The following is an 8,150-nucleotide window of genomic DNA, read 5'->3' as shown; positions in this document are numbered from 1 at the left end:
CTTTCTAATGTTTATGTTATCGTATGCTTTTTCCAGGTTAATACATGCTCTACTACATGTTTTCCCAAACTTTTCTGATGCAATATATTGTTAATAAGGTCATTTATGCATAGTGATGTCGATCTTCGTTTACGAAACGCATATGATCTCGGGGGTAGAAGATTATTCTTCTTAATGTGATTGTCTAGATGCATTTTAATAAGCCCTTCCATGGTTTTGAGTACTGTTGATAATAGCGATATAGGTCTGTGATTTTCGACCATTGCTTGGTCTTTACCCGGTTTCAGAATTGGTACCACTTTTATTTGTCTCCATTCTTCTGGTATTTGACCTCCGATCCAAATGTTCGTCAGTATTTTGAAAATCGCTTCATTTTCCGAGTCCTGTAAGCTATTTAGCATCCGATAGGAAATCCCATCTAGACCTTTCGCTGAGTCTGGTTTTCTGCTATGTAGGAAGTCTATAAAGTTATTAAAAGTAAATTCCGGTATATTATTTTCAAATTGTGGGTTATTATTAAACGCAATAGTTGCAGATGACAGGGTGGACCTAGTTCGGTTTCCTATTACTTGTAAATATTCATATTTTTGTGAATTGTTCCAGCTGTTGTTAGTTGATTTGGTGCATCCATATTTTTTAAGTCTATTTATTTTATTCCATATAAATTTGCTGTTTTTTGTTTCATTGATGTCTTGCAGAAGTTGGTCGAAGTTTTCCTTTTTGCTGATTTTAATTTCTTTTCTGAGGTTGTCTTGTGCTTCAGCGAGTTTTTGGAGATTTTCTGCTGTTCTGTAAACTTCATATCTGGCTCTAGCGTTATTTCGTAATTTATACAGTCTTGCCACTTCATTGTTCCACCATTTTTTGGGTACGTATTTATTGTTATTGTTGATTGTTATCGTGTTTTATTTATTAGGTCTTTGATATTTGTGTTGAACTCCTGTAGGGATTTTCCAATCCTGGTTTGTGTTATGCCATCTAGTATTTCATTATTAAGTATTTTGGTCGTTTGTGATTTTTGGTTTGAACGTCTTATACAATTCAATTAATATCGGGTGATGGTTACTTCCGGTAATTTTAAGTGGTAGTGTCTTCCAAGTTAGGTTTTGACTGCCTTTGTTGCAGAACGTGACGTCTATGCAAGAAGAAGTGTTGACTGTACGGAAAGTCGTACTACCGTCGTTTAGACATACAAAGTCATAGTCGTTCGCAAGATTTTCTAGTATTTCACTTTTAACGTCTGTGTTGTTTCCTCCACAAAGTGTTGATCTGCAATTCACATCTCCAGCTATTATGGATTTACCTGGTAAATTATGAGCCATAATAAATGTTTCCCCGAGTTCCGTTTTAAATTCTAAAGTTGTCATATCCGGTGGGCAGTATATACTAAATATATTAATGTTATTCTTTAAGTTAAGGGTGGTGACTCCCGATTATGTCCGCTGTTGTGTTAGATTTAATAATTGAGAATTGTATGTGTTTCTTAATATAGATACCCGTACCCCCGTATCCGTCTATCCTGTACTTTCCAATGAAGTTGTACTGTGCGAGGGATGTTGTACTATTGTTGGTCAGCCAGATTTCACTTAAAATCGCAATGTCAACATTTTCATGTTGTAATGTTAGCTCTAAAAGTTCTTTGTTATTGTTTTTCCTAAGACTCTGTATGTTGTATTGTATAATTGTCCTTTTTGGAGTTGATTTTTAATTTAAATAGATCTGATAATACGTTAAGTTGTTTTAGTCCATTGTGTATGTTAGCTAATGGAGTGCAATGGGGTATAGTCGTTGCGCTGGGTATGCAGTTACAGTTGCATGGCTATACTCAATCCCGACTCTTGCGTCCTCGTTCGCGCACTCTGGACAACGTGAGCAACCCATGTGCGAGATGCGGTAACCAATCCGAGCGGAGCCTTGGGTCACGGCAGAATGAGAGGGAGCTTCGGTGGGGCCACTCCGACTTATTCGGTTTAAGGGCTCACTGAAGTCTGCAGCGTCTGTTCACCAGTAGGTGCGGCTGCAAGCGGGTGTCTGCTTGGAGCAAGCGGCTCGCTATATAAACGTGTATTTGGTTGCGAAACCAGCCCCGTCCCAGCAATGGGTTGTGCGCTGGGCTTGGGACCCGCCACGTAAAAACCACTTCCAGTGAAGAAGCAAGGCAAAGCCTCGGATGAGACCCCCCCTTATGATGACGACCACGGCAAACGTTTAAAGGACTACGATTTGAGGACATGCACCTGGAATGTCCAGACCCTTAATGGATAAGGTGCCTCTGCCCGGCTGGTTGATGTCCTCGTAAGGACAAAAGCTGACATCACCGCCATCCAAGAAATGCGTTGGACGGGGCAAGGCAAGCAATGTCTGGGGCCTTGCGACGTCTACTACAGCTGCCATGAAAAGGAGCGCAAATTCGGTGTTGGATTTGTGGTGGGAAAGAGACTCCGTTGCCGAGTACTGTCGTTCACCCCGGTGGACGAGCGTCTAGCCACAATCCGCGTCAAAGCGAGATTCTTCAACATCTCGCTCATCTGCGCCCATGCCCCGACGGAAGAGAAGGATGAGGCATCCAAGGATCTCTTCTATGAGCGCTTGGAGCGCACATACGAGCGCTGCCCCCGTCATGATATCAAAATCGTGCTTGGCGACTTCAATGCCAGGGTGGGCAAGGAAGGGATCTTTGGAACCACCGTCGGAAAATTCAGCCTCCACGACGAAACGTCCGACAACGGATTGAGGCTGATCGACTTCGCCGGGGCCCGAAACATGGTAGTATGCAGTACTACTACTACTGCAGTACTGTCTCCGGATCGAAAAACGAGAAACCAAATCGATCATGTTGTGACAGACGGAAGGTACGCTTCCAGTGTTTTAGACGTACGCACACTCCGAGGCCCAAACATCGACTCGGACCACTATCTTGTTGCAGCCAAGATACGCACCCGCCTCTGTGCAGCAAAAAATGTTCGCCGAAATATGCAAGTAAAGCTTAACGTCGAAAAGCTGCAATCACAACAGACAGCCAGCGCTTTCGCTACTCGACTCTCACACCTGCTCTCAGAGAGCACTCTTCAACAAACCGACATATGCGAGCAGTGGAACCACATTCCCACGACAGCCGGATCTACGTACCGGAATGACTCGGGTTTTACCCGACCAAGGGCTGTTGTTTCGGCGATCTAACCCCGTCTAGATCGGCGATACCCACCAATCATTATTCGTCCATGGAGCAATACCTTGCAGCCGGATTGCTCCGCATCCTTCTTCTCCGGGCGGGCGTAGAGCCCAACCCCGGACCAGAAATTTAGTTCTGCTGTGTTTGCCAGAATCGACTCCACCCGAACTCCACTTCGGTTAGGTGCAACTCCTGCAACGGATGGAGTCACCTAAGAACCTGCTCTGGCCTTAGGTCTCACCGGGAGTGGACCACAAACTTTGTGGCTCGCTGTTGCTCAAGCCAAATGGCACAATCAGCCTCCACGGCTACCCACTCGCGTAATGCACGGGTGCGACCTAGCACCCGAAGAGCCTGCACGGCCCCCAGAAGCTCCCCTGGGCAACAGCAAACCTCCCAACACACCCCACCCACACAACCTACCGGCCGGTCCCACTCGCGAGCGCGAGCTAACCAGCAGCTACTGGTTGCCCACACCATTTGCTCCGTGTGCCAGAACAGAATATACCGGAATGTGACATCAGTCAAATGCAACACATGCCTTGGCTGGTGCCACTTCCGGCTATGTTCTGGTCTACGCACCACACGCGAGTGGACTACCAACTACAGCGCCCCTTGCTGTAGTGCACCGCCGGCGCAGACAACAACGCCCACATCGTAGCCACCTACCATCAGGCTGCAACAGCAACTGCGTCAGGCGCAACAGGCCCAAGGTAGGCCCCACACTTCCCTCACCCCCCGTATCACGACCAGCCTCCCAAGGCATACGAACGTACTCCAACTTAACTGCAACGGACTCCAGAGAAAGGTTGAGGAGATAGCAGTCTTCATGGGTCGGCACGGCATATTGATAGCTGCGGTCCTAGAAACGAAGTTGCACAGCAACTCAACTTTGTTGGGTTGCGCCGCCTACGAGATAATGGTGGAGGATTAGCGTTCATTCTACACCACACAGTGCAGTATCGGCTAATCGAAGAAGACATCGACCCAAGGGACACTACCCTAGAATGTCAGGGCATAGCTGTCCGGTCAGGCGATGTCGAGCTAGAAATATTTAACGTGTACATACCCCCTGTCACCTGCTGCCCGGCTGGATATCTCCCTGACATAGGTGCGCTACTCAGAGGCGAAAACCGACTGGTAGTAGGTGACTTCAATGCGCACCACGATCTTTGGCACTCAAGCCTGGTCAATGATCGGAGGGGAAACATTTTGGCTGAGCAGATAGACGATTCGACATTCTGCACCATGAACGACGACGCCCCCACCAGGATTGTGGGCAGCTGCAGCAGCTCGCCAGACCTAACAATTGCTAGCGCTGGTCTGATAAATAGCATATCATGGCGACCTATGCTATCGTTAGCATCAGACCATCTGCCCATAATCATCTCGATCAATAAGCCCACCGACTTTGCTCCCGCGGATCACCGAACCTACACCAACTTTAACAAAGCTGATTGGAACGGCTTCGCGGAAGATACCGAGAGCAGCTTCGCCGCCCTCCCCACACCCACAGACGTACATGCTGGCGAACGCCAGTTCCGCAAGGTAGTCACTGCCGCAGCAGCTCGCTTCATACCGTCCGGACGCATCGCGGAAGTCCGCCAAATTTCCCGGCTGAAGCAGCTGTTCTAGCAAATGAGCGTGACCACCTACGCCAGGTCGACCCCGGGGACCCTCGCTTGAGGGACCTTAATTTGGAGATTCGGCAACTGGTAAATCAACATAAGCGGAAAAAGTGGCAAGAGCACTTGAAGGCCTGTAACTTCACCTCTGGTGTGAGTAAGCTCTGGTCAACCGTGCGGTCCTTGTCCAACCCGACGAAGCGTGATGACAGAGTGGAAATCTCATTCGAAGGTCACGCCTCATCGGACCCGAAGAAATGCGCGAACTATTTTAGTCGGCAATTCACACTGCATCCTTCGGTAGACAAGGCCAAACGTCGAGTGACCAGGAGGCTGCACAAACTGCCCAAAAACAGTGCCATCGGGAAGGCGAAAGCCTCCAAAGTCATTGGACCCGACGGAATCTGTATGCTGATGTTGAAACATTTGGGACCTGTGGGAGTAGCATACCTCACGGAGGTCCTCAATTTGTCTATGACCACTCTCATCATTCCTGATGTGTGGAAATCAGGGAGAGTGGTCCCACTGCTGAAACCGGGGAAGCCCGCCAACAGAGGAGACTCTTATCGCCCGATAACGCTCCTTTCCCCGGTCGCGAAGACACTTGAGGCCCTGCTGCTCCCATACTTCACCTGTCACCTAACCCCAGCGAAACATCAGCATGGCTTCCATAAAGTGCACAGCACAACAACAGCACTTAACGCCATAAACACCCAGATAACTCGTGGCCTAAATCGCAACCGCCCCTGTGAGAGAACTGTCCTAGTAGCGTTGGACTTGTCAAAGGCGTTTGACACCGTCTGCCATTCCACGCTGCTAGAAGACATTGAGGCCTCCTCTCTCCCACAGGGACTGAAGCGATGGTCGGCGAATTATATGAGTGGTCGACAATCATCAGTAATCTTCAGAGATCAAACCTCGATACCAAGAAGAATAAAACAAGGGGTTCCACAAGGTGGTGTTCTCTCCCCCTTACTTTTTAACTTCTACATCTCGAAACTCCCCCAGCCTCCTGAAGGAGTTTCCCTGATCTCGTGCGCTGATGATTGTTCGATTTTGGCGTCCGGGAATGGAATTGATGACCTCTGCTCAAAAGTAAACGGTTTTCTCTCCAGCCTTTCTCGCGTCTTTACTGCAAGGAGCCTAACCCTCTCCCCGACGAAATCAACGGCGACCCTCTTCACCACCTGGACGAAGGAGGTCAGGCTAGAATTAGGCATTCACGTCGACGGCACACCTATACCGACGGTGAACAATCCAAAAATTTTAGGGGTTACCTTTGATAGCCTGCTCTCCTTCTCCGCGCACACAACCGCAGTTGTCAACAAAGTACAGAGCCGCAACAAGGTCCTCAAGTCGCTCGCCGGCAGCACTTGGGGCAAAGACAAAGAAACGTTGCTGGCAACATACAAGGCAATTGGCCGGCCGGTTCTAAATTATGCAGCGCCTGTTTGGTCACCGGGGACTAGTTGGACGCAGTGGACGAAGCTACAGACTTGTCAGAACGCCGCACTCCGGACAGCGACTGGGTGCCTTCTGATGACGCCTGAGCACCACCTACACAGCGAGGCCCAAGTGCTCCCCGTACGGGAACACAATAAAATGCTCAGTAAGCAGTTTCTGTTGGGGTGTCACAGAAGTGAACACCCTAACAGACCACTGCTGGAGGAGGAGCCTCCGCCCACGCACGTCAGGGGGCACCTATTCGTGTACAAGGACGCAGTCCAGACCTACACAGACCAACCACTGGACCCAATGACGTTCAGACAAGCGATTAACGACATTCATAGGGAGTCAGTCTCCACCTACCTCGACTCCAGGCCTAGGAATGTCGTTGTCGGAGCCCAATCACCACCTGTGGAAGAGACGGAGCTTCAATTACCTAGAGAGACCCGCGTTACTCTGGCTCAGTTACGGTCTGGATATTGTAGCCGCCTAAACAGCTACCTGTCCAGACTCGACCCAAACATCCCAAATGAGTGCCCGGCATGTGGACACTCCCCCCACGACACCAACCACCTCTTCACATGCCAGCTCAACCCGACTCAACTAACACCCCTCTCCCGTTCCCACGACAGTCGGGTCTACGTAACCGGAACGACCCAGATTTATATCTGGCCAAGGACTGTCACCCCAGCAACACTCCCCAAAGTCTTTGGGGAATTTGTATGCTGCTACAACAACAACAACACCCCTCTCCCTTTGGTCCGACCCCATCGAAACAGCTCGTTTCCTGGGCCTACCGTTAGTTAAGCTCGACGATAATGATTGAAAAGTTGACCCGAAACAGGCGGGGCTTAGTAGTGCCGCTACAACAACAACAACAACAACAGCAGTGGAACCACATTTCCCGCTCATTAAGTACCGCCGCCGAAGAAGTAGTCGGATTTGAGCGAGCCCGAAAGAACAACTGGTACGATGAGGAGTGTCAGGAAGCTGCAGAAAAAAAAGATGCCGCCTACAGGGCCACGCTGCGATCGGGCGCAACGCGCGCTATGTGGGACCGCTATAGGGATCTGAAGAGGGAAGCGAGACGTATTTGCCGCAATAAGAAGAGAGAGGCCGAAATACGTGAGTGCGAAGAGCTTGAAATGCTGGCCGACAGGAAGAATGCCCGAAAATTTTACCAGAGAGTTAGGCGACTTACGGAAGGTTTAAAGACCGGGGCGTACTCCTGTAAGAACAATAACGGCGACCTAGTAACTTATGTCCAGAGCGTACTTAAATTATGGAGGGAACACTTTTCCGCCCTACTAAATGGAAGCAGCACGGAAAGTTGTGGAGAAGAACCCGAGCCCGCAGTCGATGATGACGGAGTCGACGTTCCACCGCCTGACTATAACGAGGTACGTATAGCAATAACGCGGCTGAAAAACAACAAAGCTGCTGGAGCTGACAGCCTGTCCGCTGAGCTATTCAAGTACGGCGGCGTGGTGTTGATAAGGTGCATGCATCAACTCTTGAGCAGAATATGGTCAGATGAACGCATCCACAAGAAAGGTGATCCCGCCATTCGCGCCAACTACCGCGGGATCAGCCCGCAAAGGTTACAAGGCCTTATCGAGCGTATTGTGTGAAAGACTTAAGCCCACCGTCAATGAACTGATTGGGCCTTATGAGTGTGGCTTTAGACCTGGAAAATCCACCATAGACCAGGTATTCACAATACGCCAAATCTTGGAAATGACCCGCGAGAAAAGGATCGACACTCACCACCTATTTGTCGACTTTAAAGCCGCCTTTGAGAGCACTAAAAGGAGTTGCCTATACGCCGCTATGTCTGAATTTGGCATCCCCTCAAAACTCATACGGCTGTGTAAAATGACGTTGAGCAATACCACCAGCTCCGTCAG

Source organism: Rhagoletis pomonella, unplaced genomic scaffold (genome assembly GCF_013731165.1).
Source record: "Rhagoletis pomonella isolate Grant_MI unplaced genomic scaffold, Rhpom_1.0 Rhpom_scaffold_00009, whole genome shotgun sequence".
Taxonomy (NCBI): domain Eukaryota; kingdom Metazoa; phylum Arthropoda; class Insecta; order Diptera; family Tephritidae; genus Rhagoletis; species Rhagoletis pomonella.
Note: the sequence above shows the minus strand (reverse complement) of the source record.